This window comes from Helianthus annuus, chromosome 3, assembly GCF_002127325.2.
Source record: "Helianthus annuus cultivar XRQ/B chromosome 3, HanXRQr2.0-SUNRISE, whole genome shotgun sequence".
NCBI lineage: Eukaryota > Viridiplantae > Streptophyta > Magnoliopsida > Asterales > Asteraceae > Helianthus > Helianthus annuus.
Window position 1 is genome coordinate 139,307,911 of NC_035435.2, and position 18,808 is coordinate 139,326,718.

Consider the following 18,808-nt stretch of genomic DNA (forward strand, 5'->3'; position numbering starts at 1 on the left):
GTGTGTTTTAATATAAACTTTATAAAAGCCAAAAAGATTTTATTTCTATTTTATTTTCGATCGTACGATGTTGGAGCTCGAGTCTTCGTTACCTGAAACCTGAACAAAAACCGAATAGACTAAATCTTTATAAACGGTCGAAATTTGCATGTTTTGAAAGTTAGAAATTAAAATTGATAAATTTATTCATCTTTCAAACTGTCGGACGGTGTTTGATTGTGACGTGGTCATTCGTGTGTCATTTGTTTATGCTAACTATTCCAAGCAGTTGTTCTCATTACGCGTTTAGATTTCTTGCATGTGCAGATTCTAAAGGCTAGGAGAACATGGTCGATGACAAGCTTTGGAATGAAGACACGACGAGAAGGCTCTCAAAAGATGAAGATGATCGAGTTGCCGCTGGCCATCATCAACACCACAAGGATCTAACTTCATAAAGATCAAGTTTTTCACGAGCATAACTCAAGGGGGAGCTTATGTTAAGGGGAAGTTTGTCAACACACTACCTACATGATACGGGTAGTTTGTTGATACACTTTCTGCTTTCAAGACGTGAAGACTTTGAAGATCCTCCGACATTGAAGACTTGAAAGGACATCAGAGAGTCTTGAAGACATGAAGATCAAAGATGATCAAGATCAAGACAAATCTGCAAACATCGAAGATCGAGACAAAGCTACAGCCAAGGGGGAGTTTGTTGGTGCACTTGTGTCTGTACTTTGTCTATATTCTGTCACGATGTAAACGATGTCCGTGTCAGTCCTGTAAGTTGACCAAGTCAACCGTCCTCCTGGTCTGACTTGGTAAACAGTTAGAAATATGGTTGTTCTTGTTCTGGCTCGAAGGATGCTCATCGAAGGATAATGTTGATCCTTCGATGAACTCGAAATATGAACCTTCGATGGATGATTCGATAGATCATCCTTCGAGGTTAATGCAGATCCTTCGAAGACTTTGTAATCGATAGATGATCCTTCGATAATCTATCGGATCCTTCGGACAAGACAACCTGGGCTGGGTATATATATACCCATGCAGTGTATGTTGTGAGATAGAGGCACACAGAAAGATAGAGAGTCTTTGAGAGCATTCTGTCCGAAACACACACACATACTTGAGAGTTTGCAAGTTAGATTTGTAAACATTGTGCTTGTAACCGGAACCTTCATACGTATTAATACAGTGGTGTTAATCGGTGAACCTTGTGTGTTGTGCTTTATACTTGTTTCATCTCGGTTTGCTTGCTAGCTTGGATTCCGCACTCGCTAGTGGGTTTGTATAACAAGGTTTAGGTTCGTCATCCTCCGAGAGGGACCTACAGCTTACATGATTATATCACTACTTAACATGCAGGTGTGTCTTCAGTGGAACTTGCACGTCTTCCTTACATGTCTAGAGACAAATTGCTTCCACAATGTGTTTATATAAACCAAATAGGTACGTTTTGTTTTTCTTTTACCATGTTTGATATTCTCTAGAACAACTTACTTAAAAATTTAAAAGAAAAGAAACAGAAAAACACTATATAACACTATATAACAATATATAACACTATACATCTATCATAGACATGCTATCAGACAAACTATAGTGTTATATTTGTTATATAGTGTTATATAGTGTTACATAATGTTATATGGTGTTACATATTGACATATTGTTATACGGTGTTTATATGGTGTTATAATACACTTTTCACATATCTCACACTTCTGGATTAATGTACAGGATCCTCTACCAGCTAGTAGATAAGGGCTCTTAGAAATTTATTAAGCTCGTGGTCTTGTACTAATGCAGTGTAATTTTGTTGATTAAGTGTCGATCAATTGATGATCTTTAAAGTTTAGTGGACATCAATAAGCATTACTTTTTGATCTTTAACTGAAAGAAAAATACACAAAGGTATCGCAATCCCACATTGGTTGAGTGAAGAATACATATATGATGGAACTGCCTATATAAGCAGAGGCCCAAGAAGAGAAAAAGCATACCTTTCTCGGCCTTTTGGCTAAGATCAAGTGTAGTATCTGTTCTTATCAGTTTAATATCTGATATGTGAGCCATCGGCTCACTCGATATTAATCTTATTTTTTATGAGGAAAGGCCCATCACAATAGCTTGCTATTGGGGCCTTTAAGCGTTGCCTTGGCGTTGCACTACTGCCTTGGCTTGGCGCACTCCTCCAAACCTTAGTTTAATTTGCTATATGGTGAGACCAGTTGATGGTAACCTGCATGACAGATCAAGGGTAGTATCTGTTTTTATCAGTTTAATATCTGATACGTGGGCCAATGGCTCACTTGATATTAAATCTTATTTTTTATGGAGAAAGGTACATTACAATAGCTTGCTATTGTGGCCTTTAAGCGTCGCCTTGCTCTTGCACTACTGTCTTGGCTTGGCGCACCCCTCCAGGTCACAGTTAAAAATTTGCTAGTCTTGTAAATATGCATTCACAGACTTAGACGTATCTTTTTCCTATTATGCTTTACAATTACAAATGGGTTTATAACAAATTTAGAGTTAGGTTGACCACTCTTATTGTAATGTTTCCAAAGAGAATTTTGGATGTGCATTTTGAACAGAATCTAGATGAATGCATTTTTGTTAGAATCCTAATCTAGAAAACTTAGGTTCTATTTCTAGTTTTCTAATGAAGATAGAGATGTTAAAACATTCCACTACCGCAATGTAAAGACTAAGAACTAGACAACCTTTTAGGAGATATGTATCATAAAAGCCAAGGTATAAAAAAAAAACCGTCACTTTTCGGTATTGTTTTTATTGACGTAAGCAGATGCTTGGAATGAGTGGAATGAGTTATCCTAGGTACCAAGATTTGATCAAACATCTAGCAATCTTTGATCTTTTGTGTGTTTGTAAGTGATGGTGTGTTTTCAGGCAAAAAAAACATGCCTGGATATGCGGTTTGCTTTAGTATGTGAGTTTCTATGAAATGGTGGTTGCTTATGCGGTAACCATTTCGTCTTGTATGAGGTAGTTAAACTCATTAATTAAGGTTACAAATGGGTCTCCAAATAAAGGATACTGCAAAGTCACCATCACCAGAAAACAAGGTTACAAAACGGGTTTTAGAAATCACAATTCATGTGACGAGTTTTTTCTACCTTGGATGTGGATGCTTCGAGTATGCTGCATTTGGGAATAATTCACTGGGAAAGCTCTTGACGGGCTTCGGGTTTTATGAATCTTATTGGCTTGTCGCCTTTACTAACGCATGCATTATAATGCATCTAATAGAAGTATATCAAGTATACCTTCACTCCTTCACATAAACATGTCACTCTTTGACTTTTATGGTCAAATTAATGGCTTTCAAGTTGAAATTGATACGGCTTTTGATAAAGATCCCATTGACAAATATACTATTTTTTTTCTAAATGATTGTGAGGCTCGTTATGATTGTGAAATTTCTAGCTGCTGGTTTGACCTAAAAAGTCAAACTGTCTTTTACTATATGACTTTCCAGGTCAAAGCTACAACTTTTCACATTGAAATTTCAAATGGGTTATTTATCAAAATTTCCTGACCAAAATTGTCTTTAAATATTTCTTTGTATTGATGTTTTGGGTATTCATCAATAGTCTTTTAAAAGACTATCAAAATCATCAAATAATGAATTTTCTACATTTTTGTTTGACCTTTTAAGTCAAATTAATGGATGTGGATGTTACATTTCAGGTATATATGCTATGATGCATTTGGGAATGATACACCAGGAAACCTCTGGACTGGTCTTGTCGGCAATGCTAATCATGGGCGTAACTTTTAAGGGGCGGGAGGGGGCGGCCGAGCTCTCGAACTTTTCGCTCAATAGTGGAGAGTATGTAGTTTTCGTATAGAAATTTTGCTTATATACGTTTTCGACCCTCTGGTTTTATAGAAATTTTTAGGTCCGGTGACTTCTGCCTCTCCAGTCGGAAATCTCAAGCTTCGCCACTGATGCTAATACTTGCATTATAATGCATCTAATAGGAGGATATCAAGTAAAACTTAGCTACTTCATTTAAACAAGTCATCTTTGACTTTTAATGTCCGACAAACGCTCATTTGTCCTGAAAAATTACAATTTTACCCCCAGTTTAAAATTATAGTTTTTTCTATTGTTTTTATTTTTTTTTAGCAAAAGTATGATAAGGTTTATTTTAATTGGTTGACTAAATGTAATTTTTTTTGAGATCGTGTTATGAGTAATATATACAAGTAACCGAAACACAGACATACATGTTATGAGAGAGAAATATTCGGCTTAGTGCCCCGCAACGCGGGCGGGGCAAAATCTAGTTGTTATTCACAATGAATTACTATATATAACATTTGTTGTAGGTTCTTAACTACAGTAACATATACGTGTATTTTTTATGAATGGTACACAACTCAAACAACACAAGGTCCAACATTGAGATGCATAGAAGAATATGTAAATGGTGGACAAGAAGGCAACACAAAGTACATGGATGCACAAGTGGAAGCAGGAGATGAGTCGGAAAACCATCATCGTCTTTTTTTGGCGACTTTACCCAGCAGAAAACTTCGACACCTCATGCCACTAAAGATCTGTTGCAACTACCCAGATCCCAACGATGGTGGGGACTGGTGGTGATGTAGAGAGAGAAGACGGAGAGAGAGTCCATTTGAAGAGCAGATTTGTTGACGGTTTAAGATGGAAGAAGACGATGCCGGAAACGGCGACAGGAGATGACCACCAGAGAGAAAAATGACGGTTTGGTGGTGATGTTGTGGTGGTGGCGGTTACGGTGGTGGTGTTGTAGTCGTGGTTTGCGGTGGTGGTGTTGTAGTCGTGGTTTGCGGTGGTTGTTTTGTTGGGGTTGTGACAGATAAAAGAGAGAGATTGTAGAGAATAGAGGAGCTTTTTTTTTTTTTTTTTTTTTTTTTTTTTTTTTTTTTTTGCAGAAATAGGGGGTTTGAGCCCCCAAAGATTACCTTCAGGTGCCAACCAAGAAAACAAGCATTCTTAGGTACCTTGCCAATTCATTCAGCGAATATCAATAACAATTCTGCCAAAAGCTTCACTTTTCTGTCAAGTTCTGAACTTCGTTGTTTTATTCAGCAGAGTGTTCGAAAGCTCGCTGTTTTTAAGCACCATCTTCATAACCTCCCTGTTTTGAACAACCAAGTACATAAACTTCGTTGTTTTGGGGCAGGAGGGGACGGCCGACCCCTCGAACTTTTCGCTCAGTAGTGGAGAGTATGTAGTTTTCGTATAGAAATTTGGGTATATACGTTTTCGACCCTCTGGTTTTATAGAAATTTTTAGGTCCGGTGACTTCCGCCCCCGATCGGAAATCTCAAGCTTTGCCACTGATGCTAATACTTGCATTATAATGCATCAAATAGGAGGATATCAAGTAAACCTTAGCTACTTCATATAAACAAGTCATCTTTGACTTTTAATGCCCGACACACGCTCATTTGTCCTGAAAAATTACAATTTTGCCCACAGTTTAAAATTATAGTTTTTTCATTGTTTTTAGCAAAAGTATGATAATGTTTTATTTTAATTGGTTGACTAAATGTATTTTTTTGAGGTCGTGTTATGAGTAATAAATATTCGGCTTAGTGCCTCGCAACGCGGGCTGGCAAAATCTAGTTGTTATACACAATGTTGCAGAAATCGGCCTAGGCGGCCGATTAATCGGCGCCTAGGCGCTAGTCGGTGGGTTACTGCCTAAATTTAAGCTAGTCGGTCAAAAAAATCGGTTATGGTAAAAATCGGTCAAAGTCGGTAAAAGTCGGACAAAATCGGTAAAAATCGGACTAATCGGGCCCATGTTTTTTGACCCAAAAAACCCAATTTTTGAAACCTGGCCCATGGTTTAATGCCCAAATTTTAGTTATAAACCTATTTTAACATTTAAGTTTAGGTATTTTAACATTTAACCCCATCTATCTTTCACTAGTTTACATATGGTTCCTAAATTTTTAAATCTATTAATAAAAAGTATAAAGTTATCTCCTAAACTTGTAAATTTATTAAAAAAAAGTATAAAGTTATCTATATATATATATATATATATATAAATTTGTAAAATTATACTTAAAAAGTCCAATCCGATTAATCCCGATTAATCCCTAGGCGGTACCTCACTGCCCGACTAGCGCCTAGCGCCTTCTACAAAATTGGTTAGACCATGCGTAGTGGGCATGATTCACCCTTGGGCGTTTTGCGCCATGTGGCAGCCCAGTCAGCAATGGGGCACTATTGGGTGTTTTTCTAAAATGGGTGTAGTGGGGATGTGTACATTGTGGGGCATTATCTTTATAATAAAATTAAATAAAAAAATACATCAAAAAAATTGATTGGTTTTACAAAAATGGAAATGAATCTTATTGGTCAAACCATTGCCCCCTTTAGCGTTTTTTAAAACACGCCACAACAAACAAATAGGCCAAACACGCCCAAGGGGGCGGAGGGGAGGGCGGTTTCCGGCGTTTCCGGGTGGTATTTGGGGGCAAAAACGCCCCAGTACAGTCGGTCTTATACACAATGCATCTCAATGTTGGGCAAAATTAGTAATTTACTAATTTACTATATATAACATTTGTTGTAGGTTCTTTAACTACAGTAACATATACATATACGTGTCTTTTTTATGAATGGTACACAACTGAAACAACACAAGGTCCAACATTGAGATGCATAGAAGAATATGAAACAACACATGGTCCAACATTGAGATGCATAGAATATGTAAATGGTGGACAACAAGGCAGCACAATCATAAAGTACATGGATGCACAAGTGGAAGACGAAGATCTGTTGCAACTACCCAAATCCCAACGATGGTTGGGACTGGTGGTGATGCAGAGAGATAAGACGAAGAGAGAGAGTCCATTTGAAGAGCAGATTTGTTGATGGTTTAAGATGGAGGTGTTGGGGAATTTTATGATTGCCGGATGATCAGAGAGGCGTGATGTCACTATCAGATCAAATTATTTCGGTGGTTCACCCGAATAATTCAATCGGATACAACTATGATTTTTCGAGAAATGAACCGGTGTATGTTTTGTATGTCTACGAATTTCTCTGTACCAGGAAGAAAAAACTTGATCAAAAACTGTATACGAAATTTTGGGTTCGGGGTGATTAACTGCCTAATGGCAGTTATCTTATTTTTAAGACAAAAACTGTCTTAATACTGCTATTGTCTAAACATTTCGAAAATATGACAATTTCCAAAAAATAAAATTTTCTGATGCAGTTTTAATAAAGTAATTTATTTAAAATAAAATTTTTCTCGACCTCAGCCAGGGGCTCTGCCCCTTGGACCCCGTCAGGGGCTGCTGTCCCTTTAACCCTTTTTGATTAAACATGCATTAACCTTATAAGAAACACATCAATCACAAACTAACTAACAATCAAAACAAAATTATTAACACATGTATACACACACTCACGACCACTATACATACTTTATCCTAAATTTTTCATCAACCCACTTAAATCACAATCACTTTCATGTTAATCACTTTCAATCATGTAAACATGAACTTTTCAAGCATTCCTTCTTTCAATACTTAACATATTATCAAAATGGGAAAACATTACAGAATAGTGATCAAGTTTCCTTTTTGTTTCATTAAAGTCACTCAATCTTTTTTTGTCTCTTTAAACTCACTCAAGTTCTATTTTATGTTCCAATATTGCGTAATTACCAGGTCATCAGGTTACCATTAGTTAAAATAAATAATCAATGCCTAAAATCTTTGGATTAACCAACTGATAAAGATGAGTTTTTAATTTAAAATGTTATATAATTTGCGTTAAACTAACTCTTTCTTAATGCGACCTGACACATCATCAAGGTAACCTAGAAACCTGGAAATTGTATATGATTGAAACACAAAATGAAACTTGAGTGATTTTAAGGAGACAAAAAAAGATTAAGTGACTTAAATGAAACAAATGTGAAACTTGGTTACTATTTTACAAAGTTACCCCCTTATTATTATTATTATTATTATTATTATTATTATTATTATTATTATTATTATTATTATTATTATTATTATTATTATTATTATTATTATTTTATTATAATTAATTTAACTGCTTCACTCATTTGGCGCTTATAACTTCTAAAATATGACGTTTTATAAAACAATGAATATGTTATTAGAACGAGAATATTGGTGTCTACATTTTGACCCAAGTTTCATTAAAAACAAACGAAGTAAGTTTAAATATAATGTATTTTTATATTTTAATTATTAAACGGTTCCTACGCTCGCCTAAAATACCTCATATTTCCATCGGTCAACTTACACATGATGCATCCTTTTAATAACATAAGTTTTTATATACTTTATTTTTATAAATAAAAATTTTGGGAATGTTACATCCTCCCCACCTTGTTTTAAATCTCGTCCTTGAGATTCACTGAAATGTGGAGGAATACCTTTAGTTTTTCATTGATCCTAGTATATTCTGGTCTTTGCTTTGAACTTTGACCAGAACTATTCTCTATGTTTTGAGACTCTTATCTTCTCAAGAGTTCTTAATGAAGGTAAAAATCACTCTTATTAGATGTTTTGTGTTTTAGCAAAATTTTTAGTTACAGGTTTCCTAATGCGTCAATAATCTAAAGTAACGCAAGGAAAATTCTTATACTTTTGATGGCGTCCCAACTTAAAGAGTTCCCGTCGTTTGTCGAGACGGATGATCAAACGAAATAGTGTTTGATACCAGAATTATAGATGTATACGAGATATTCCTGATAAATAAATCTAAATTTTATTATTGACACACCGGTTCGTGATTTATCCCTAATTGTAAATCATTATGGTCTGTGGATTTCCTTATAGATATACATATCCATGGAATCATATATTTCATATATTATAATATACACACCATTCATAAGGTCAATGTATTTAAGATATTCATATTTCCAAAAACAGGTCAGACATTAGGTCATGGTACTATTTAGGGAATTCCATTAATATAACATATACCCCATCTTACCCGGTCTCGCCGGAGAGGTACCCCCATCTTACCCGGACAAGCTGGAGAGTCTACTACACCATACCCAGTCTTGCCGGAGAGGTAACTATCATTGTATTTCCCATAAATAGAATTCTCTCAAATCATGATTTTAAAAATTCATCATTTATTACGGCTTACATCAAGAAACAAGGGAATTAGTATTCTCATGATGGATCATATTCTAGAATCGAGTAGTACTAATAAACAAGAAATAACAGTGGCCAGGTGTTATTGCTTATTTATCATACTTGCATTGTTCTAGACATCATCCTCACGGCATACCAACATCCATCACACTTTATCTACACAAGTAATTAGGTTATCTCGAAGCTTATACTAAGGCATTTTTCTTAGATTCAAGTCTAAATATTATCATGGGTGTTACCAGTAAATGTCAATATCCTAACTCTTTCGTTTAAGCATATATATTATTATGGTTGTGTCTTTCTTTTGCTTAGAAATGGAGTTTTGACAATATATCATTGTCTCCATTGAAACTATGACTAGGTTCAATGTGATGAGTATGCTTATAGTTAATTCTATTTATGCTTATATAACATTAGGTTTCGTTGCAAGGAATGTTTTGTTGAGACAACTGATATTTTCAAAACATAACATATTTCATGACTCATTTTTATAATGACTTTATGTTTTCATATGAATCACCTGTGATATTTTCTTAAGAAGATATTTGAGTATTATATTGTGTATACCATCAAGAAATTCTACTAGGTATATGCATATAGGTGTATAAAATTTCAAATCTCTAATTAGTATTAAAACTTACGTAATATATATACACACACACATATATATATATAATGCTAAATTATTTTGTAGTATCTTTATATACAACTATATATCTGATGGTACAATTTATCAAACTTATTCCCATAACTTTATTTACCCTTTTATAATAATAAAAATAGTATATTGAAATAAACTTCTGTTAAATTTATTGAATATAATATTTTAGAATCAAAGAATGGATAAATAAAAGGTTTAAAGAAATAAATTAATCAAAATATGAACTTTCTGGACTTATGGGAACAATTTCATTTTTAACTAGTGGGCTGAACCATATTGGTTTAAAATATTAGAGAGTTAACTCTTAATTTATGGTATATTATATTATTTATTCAAAGAAGTATTATAGCAAGTAATACAAAGCTTGAAGTTCCTAAAATGGATTCTAAATATATTAGGTAATTAAGTAATATACATGTATAAGGATATGAATATTTTCTCTCAAACAATAATAATAGTAATTTGTGTAAAAACATTATAATATTAACATTGTAATTGATCTTTAAATAAAACTATATAAAGGGCAAGCATATTAAACATACATTTGAGTCATTATTATTATTATTATTATTATTATTATTATTATTATTATTATTATTATTATTATTATTATTATTATTATTATTATTATTTTGTGGGCATCTATTTTAATTCTAGGTTGAAAGTGAAACAATAACTAGAATGTATAGGGAAATTTTAATGTGCCAAGTAAAATAAATAAATAAATAAATAAATAGAATATTAAATTACTAATTTAAGTCGAGTAAGAAAAAGGGGTTTCACTTTGTAATATCTTTTACTTTTTAAAAAAAATAATTATTTACTCTCTTTTATACCGATTGTACGAATCATCAGACCCATCTTTTCTCTTCTTTTATAATATATCATAAAATAAAAATCATTACTTTTATTAAGTATAATATTCTAAATGATAGAGAATAAGAACATGATTATTTATATATGATTATCATAATATATAAAATAATCTTTTGAACATATACTTTCTTTAAATTATGTTATAGTTTTAAAGATATAAAATTTTACATGTATCTTATGTAAAATAAATTTTAGTTTACTTTATATACGCTTTTAAAAATATTTAAACATTATTTAAATGTATTATAATGTATATATATACTTAAAATATAATAGAATTGTAATACATTTAAAATACTTATATATTATCTTATATTTATAATGAGAGCTAATAAATAGTTATTATAATAGTATATATATAGTTCTTTTAATACTTTTACGGTTATTATATTTTCTTTTTCATTTTATTTATATTAAAGTTGGTTCTTATGGAGCAAATTGGTTATAAATTATAAGGTGTTTTATTTCTATAGGGAAAGTTTAGTCAGTTTCGGCTATAACAAAATGTAAATAAAGTAGATATGTAATTTGAATTATTTATAATTAAAACTGAAGTAAATTATATAAATTTAAAATATAAATTGAATTGTAATATAATTAAATATTTACGTAGTTTCATTCTTATATATACTTTAAACAGTTTATAAAATATATTTAAACTATTTTATAAATATTTAATTGTTAATATAAGCATCATTGTATTTAAATATATATAATGGTAGGTGAAAGGGACCTGATAGAATATAAATGATTAAATACGTTATTAAGTATTACAGATAAATACTCACATCCAATATAATATATTAAATATTAAATAATTACATGTTTAAATATACCTTACTTTATTGTAAAATAAATTTCATATTTTACTACAATCCTTATATTAAAGCATATATAGTAAATATTTATATAAGGTGGTATTATATTTTAAATTGTACTACGTATATTTTAAATTTAATCTAAAAGTCAAGATTTTTTTTTACTAAATATAACATTATTAAATGTTAAGTTAACAACTTGAAGAAATATAGGAAAGTTGCAACTTGGGTCTACTAAAATATATTAAAAACCTTTTTTATTGGTCCTTTTTATACAAAATGTTATAACATTAACTATATTCGTTTATATAGTTTTTGATCTATATAATTAATAGTATCTTTGAACATTATATTGCTAATATATTAATTCAAAATTTTATATATATATATATATATATATATAGTGGAGAGTTCAAATGAGAATAAATTTTTTGTAAGAAGAAAAAAGAACAAATTTCAACCAATAAGAATGCATTATTTTACTTCATTTAATATAAGTATTTAATGTTACTATAAGGTTACATTGGTAAATCTACATAGGTCATTAATTTGTAGTCTTCCTCTTTAATAGCTAATACATTAAATTTTTTGTAACTTATCTTCAAAGTATATATTTTTTCAAAAAAATAAAATAAAATAATTTAAAGTGTAAGATAAATTAGAAGTTGTGTAGGATAAATTACGAGTTGTGTAAGATAAATTTCAACGTGTAGGATGAATTTCGAAATATGTAGGACAACTTTTTGATGTGTGTAGGCAAAAAAAGTTAGTGTGGAAGATAATAGTCTTTATGACTAACTAATTAGTCAAAAATGATAATAAATGAGATAAGTGAAAAACTATTTAATGTTTTACAAAATTGCCCTTTGTTCTTTTTCTTCTCAATTACATTTTCTTCTCAAATGAACCTTCCCATATATATATATATATATATATATATATATATATATATATATATATAGGGTAGGGCTAGATAGAAAACCCTATCTATATAAAAAACCCTAGAAAACCCAACCTCCCGACATTTTTTTTTGAAAAAAATAACACATGTAATATACATGTTTTTAAGAGTTTTGGGCCAAAAAAATCAAAAAAGCGCCGAAGGGATTATTTAAAAAAAAAAAATTCAGCAACTTTCAGCATTTTTGTCTAACACATGTTAGGCACTGAATTTTGTTTATTTTTTTTAAAAAATCCCTTCGGCGCTTTTTTGTTTTTTTTGGCCCAAAACACTCTAAAACATGTATATTACATGTTTAATTTTTTTTCAAAAAAAAAAAAAAATGTCGGGAGGTTGGGTAAAAATGGGGGGAGATTTGGGTTTCCAGAGTTTTCTAAGAATTTGAGGGTTTTCTGTCTAGCATTACCCTATATATATATATATATATATATATATATATATATATATATATGTATATATATATATAGGATTAGGTTCAAACGTGAACAAAATCCCAAGCGTGAACTGCGTGAACTGATCTGGGCCCTTGATTTTTATGATCTTTAGATTAAAATGAGGGGCATGATAGTAAATATGTGGTTAATTGTTTTCATTTAATTAAAGGAAAAGGGGTATAACTGTAATTTACATGTTAAATTATTCCATAAATCACGTTCAATCTCATAAATCAATATTCTTGAAGATCCAATTTTCTCTCTCACCTTCCAAGGATCGTTTCAAAGAACCCTGCTATCTCCCTCGATCTCTTCTCCGGCAACCACAGCCACCGTGGCCTATATCTGAAAACCCTCCCCTGCTTCCTCTTACTTTCTGCAAATTGTTTACATTGATGACGATAGGTGACGATAGGGATGGTGCGGGCAGTGATGACGGCGGCGGCAATAGTGGTGGCCGTCGGAGACGTTGACCGATGACAGCAACGCTGTGCTCGGACTCACGTCAGTGGGTTGTTTACATTGATGACGATGGGCGACGATAGGGATGGTGCGGGCAGTGATGACGGCGGCGGCAATAGTGGTGGCCGTCGGAGACGTTGACCGATGACAGTAACGCTAGGCTCGGACTCACGTCAGTGGGTTTCGGGTGCAGATTCAAGGATTCAGGTTCGCGACAGGAGGATGGGTTTTAGTGGCACAACTTCGATTCGGATTCCGATTTGTTTGGTTTGTTTCGGCTTGTGCGGTTCAGTCTCTGTTCAGTTCAGATCTAGGGTTTCGTATCTCAGAACTATGTGTTTCGTTTACTCGATTTGAATTTCTGTATGATTAATGTTGAGATTGTGGTTTTTTTTGTAGGGTTTGCGAGTGGAAATGGTGACGCCACTTGAGGGGTTTCTGACTGACGAACAGAGGGAGGTGTTGAAAACGGTAACTGGGAGCTGGTAGGTTTTGTCGTCGTCGCCCAAGTCACCGTTGTGGTTGATTTCCGAACATGAAATTCAGGTACTAGAAGCATGTTGGCTACACCATATTTTGATTTTGCTCTGCTTCAAGGCGATGTACACATGTGTATTTCTGATTTTGCTTGTTTTTAAGTCGCTGTACACATGTGTATTCTGATTTTTGCTCTGGTTTTAAGGCGCTGTACACATGTGTATTTTGATTTTGCTCTGTTTTTAAGGCGCTGTACACATGTGTATTTCTGGTTTTGCTATGTTTTTAATGCGATGTACACATGTATATAGCGTCTGTTTTTGTGATATCTCATATTTGTTTTGTGTATTGAATGTGTGAAGTTGTTGATGTACACTTGTGACTTATGCAAAGTAATAATTGCTGAGTTTTTTGTGTTATTATAGGAGACGTCGTAAACGAGGAAAGTGGAGATGGAAGGTCGATAAGGATGATTCACGTATGAGGTCGATAAACATGATTCACGTATGTTTATTTGCTTGGTCGATAAGGATGATTCAGCATACAACGCGGTGAATAGTTGTAAAAGACTATGTCTTTTTTATTTTTCCGATTATGTTGCGTTTATTGTTTTCACGAAAATGAAACTTGTAATTGTATGTTTTTTTTTGTTTGGCAAACATTATGGAAATTGTTATTTGCTTAATATAAAAGAGTTGTACAGGTTTTGTTTATATGTATGTATTATGTAGCTACTTACACATATGTACCATGCTAAGTACACATGTGTACTGTTCAATTCATATCCAGGTACACATGTGTATACCGTTGAAATATGAAGGTTACGCGGATCTTAAAAATCATAATCCGAATTCAGGTGGTAAAATCTGAAAATAAAAATGAAATAAAAGATATTGTGGATAATGATTTTAAAATAGGAAAGATGTAACTTAATTCAATTACTAAAATAATGATTTAAATCTAATTTTTATATAATTACAATCATACCCTTAACAACTAAAAAGGAAATCAATGGTCCAGATTAGTTCACGCAATTCACGCATGGGATTAGGTTCACCCTGGAACCCTACCCTATATATATATATATATATATATATATATATATATATATATATATATATATATATATAGAAAGTCTAAGTTTCCTAGAAAGTCTAGGAAGCAATACGAAGTTGACATGTGGCATGGAGGGTTTTTAATAAAAAGAGCATTTGTGTAATTTGAATATTATTTTAATTATAGATTATATTATTAGGATAACTAACTTACTAGATAATTATGGAAACTAAATATCCCATTTAATTTAAATCCACAGTTTTAATTTAAATCATACAATCCATACAACATATTCACAGGGAATTCGTAAAATCTGGTCTTTCACAACATCTTTACGAGCAACGATTTTTGCTGGAGGATTTCTTGATTTCTTGACATTGTGTTTTACCAGCAAATAGACTAATATCATTGAGTATTAAACTTGATTTTTTGTTTAATTTGCTGGAAGAATTCTTGGCATTGTGTTTTACCAGCAAACAGACTAATACCATTGAGTATTAAACTTGATTTTTTGTTTAATTTGCTGGAGGATTTCTTGACATTGTGACTAATACCATTCAGTATAAAACTATAAAACTTGATTTATTGTTTGATTTTGCTGGAGGATTTCTTGACATTGTGTTTTACCAGCAAATAGACTATTACCATTGAGTATTAACTTGATTTTTTGTTTGATTTGCTGGAGGATTTCTTGACATTGTGTTTTACCGGTAAACAGACTAATACCATTGTGTTGTAATAGTTTACCATTGGATTAATTAGAGGATTTTTGTCATTGTGTTTTATCAGTTACTAGTTACTGGTTGATATGATTTTGGCATTCTTGATGTTGTGTTTTAGCAGTCACTCACTAGTTCGTCATATTGTGTTTTATCGCTAAAACACACTACTATGAACACATCTAGATCTGATTTATCGTTATTTTTTGTATGATTTGGTGTTTTCAAATGTGAGGGATTAGTGAGAGAGAAAAAAATTGCGACATTCTTGGAGGTGGTTTTATGATTGGTAGTTATTTCCTTATTTAAAATAACTTAAATGACACATTTACCCCCAATCAATTAAATTAGCCTATTTTAAAGACACGTATATTGCAAAAATGCCATCAAAATGATCTCAACCATTAAACACACTCATCTGATGGCCCAGATCGCTTCCTACACTTTCTAGAAAAAACACATTTTCCGCGGGATCCCTACTATATATATATATATATATATATATATATATATATATATATATATATATATATATATATATATATATATATATATATATATATATTCCTGTAACACAAGATATTGTTATAAGAACTAGCATTTACCCACCCGCGCTATACAGCGAGAATACCGTGTGTGTACACTATGCAAAACAAACCAAATTCAACACGTCCATGTCCACATTTTAATGAAATCTCTATGGTGTTAATGAAGATAGGAAACCAAACCAAACTATTAAAAGTATATTTTTTTTATAAAGACAATGTTATAGTTATGCTTTAAACAAAAACTATTTAGTAGAGGTTATTTAAAAAAAACAAACAAATTAAATCCAATACGTCATGTATTGACCGTTGCTTTTATTTATTTGTTTATATATATGCATATATATATATATATATATATAGAATTGCGATAAAATAAGAACCACCTCGAGTTGTAAGAACCGTGAGAACTTTTTGATCCGGGGCGAGGTGGACCAATTTTTTTTCATAAACGTAAATGCGTGTATTATAAACACATTTGTAAAAAAAATGTCGTGTGTGTAGTTTTGAGCACCACAAGTTTCTAAACGGTACCCGTAAACACAAACTTGTGGTGCTCAAAACTACACACACGACATTTTTTTTAATATTTTTTACAAATGTGTTTATAATACACGCATCTACGTTTATGAAAAAAATTTTGGTCCACCTCGCCCCGAACGGTGTAGTTTTCACGGTTCTTACAACTCGAGGTGGTTCTCATTTTAGCGGTCCCCTATATATATATATACATATATATATATATATATATATATATATATATATATATATATATATATATATTTGAAGAACACTATTCAGGTTCCATAAATTCCATAAATAGTTTGATAAAGATTTAAAACTAATTTTCATACTTTTATTGAAGTTTTTGAATTTGTTTGTATAATAACAGAAATAATAACATACGAACTAAATTAAATCTCATCTTCAATGAGAGGATTATTAGAAAATGTTCAACAGAAAGGCGGTAATATAAACAATTTTATATTCACTCCCACATACCAATTATTTCTTAAAACTTCTACTTAACCTATTTAGGTTCACTTCTTTTATTTGTAAGATATATCAATAAAGCTATAACGTAAAAACTAAAAGTCGTTAAAATAAATTTCTATGCTATAAAACTATAGACCATAAAGTGTAATTCTAAATAGAGAAGTGTCTGCCTAGTTAAAATATAACACATGTGTAATATTTTATTAGAAATATAATACATCCGTCTAGGTAGCCTACGGGTACATTTAATCATATTGGTTATTCATATTGTGATAAAAATCATAATATGAATATTAAGATTTATCTACACATAATAACACATAAATTGTTATATTATTTTCCTAACATAATGTTTAAGTTTTAAGCATTAAAAGAACACCTAAATGGTTTAAACCAGTGGCTCTGATACCACCTTCTGTCACAGCCCCTGACCCCATCCTGGGAGCGGAAGCCGCGAACGAGTCAGATGGTATTGGTGTTTATTAATTTGGCAGCGGAAATTTTCATCAGGACCGTAGTTAGGAAATATTTTTATCAGAGTTAAACACCAAACATTTTATAATAATAAATCATTGGGATAAAACCCCAGTTCATTTGACAGTACATTTGTAGGGATAAACCCGAATTATTGAAAACAAAAACTCCTTTTTATTTAGGTTACTTTTATAGCCACTTTTCTAAGTCTTCAGTGCTCTTCAGCTGGCTTCTATTGGTTTCGTACTAAGTTACTTGAAACGCGTTTTAAAAAAGTTTTATCAGCAAGAAATACTGGCGAGTGAATCCCAGTTTAATCAAAACAGGTTTTATCATTTTACAGTATTAAGATCGATTACAATGTTTATATCTACACAATTACTCATTCAGTACTGTCAATCCTGACTGGTGGGTCATATTACACATTGGCTAACTCGTTGTCCAATGGTAACGTGTTCCACATTTTGTATACAAAATCCCAACATACCGGCAGTAATTGAAGAATTACAAAGACTCAATCATTGCTAATCACATTGTAAAATATTTAAGGTTTTGTAAAAATAATTTGCAAAAAGGTTTACAAAAAGGAGATTACTCACAAAAAGGGTTTACAAAAAGAGGATTAACTCGCATTGCTACTTTAGATATTTCCTTTGTGTATTCCTGGTTATAATCTATTAATTGAACAATGCACACGTGTTAGTATAATAACCCAATTTACATTAGTTATACCCTCCGCGAGACAGAAACTCCAACGACTACGTCGGGCAGAGCATCGACAGCCGTTACAGAGCACTAGATCAATCGGGCAGCGTATCTAATACGTAACCTGGGGTTAAAATACTTACAACGAGGCAGAGCTTCGCTAATTAGGGGGGTATAATGCCCGAGCAGAATTCTATTAATTCAGAATTGAGAGAGAGAATCGAGTTATGAGCGAATTGTGAACTGAAGCCGATCTCATCTATTTATAGGGCTGATCCGCCACTTTCTCACGCCCCGCGAGAGTTTTAGTGAGGGCTTTCGCAGCCCGCGAGGGCTTAGGGTAGGCCCTAGCTTCGGTTAGTCACCGGTATAGGCTTGCCGGGTGTCACGCCACGTGGCGGGCTGGGGTGTGGCCTGGTGTCAAGGGGTCGCGGCCCGCGACAGACTCTT

General features: G+C 32.4%; 2 non-coding genes across 2 annotated transcripts; both read left to right on the forward strand.

Moving 5' to 3' along the window:
- The first annotated feature begins 1,987 nt into the window (after positions 1-1,987).
- On the forward strand, positions 1,988-2,183 carry LOC118490921. Its single transcript, XR_004890146.1, has one exon. It is a non-coding gene; the product is annotated as a U2 spliceosomal RNA (small nuclear RNA).
- Positions 2,184-2,225: 42 nt separating this feature from the next.
- LOC118490776 lies at positions 2,226-2,412 on the forward strand. Its single transcript, XR_004890014.1, has one exon. It is a non-coding gene; the product is annotated as a U2 spliceosomal RNA (small nuclear RNA).
- Positions 2,413-18,808: the final 16,396 nt, after the last annotated feature.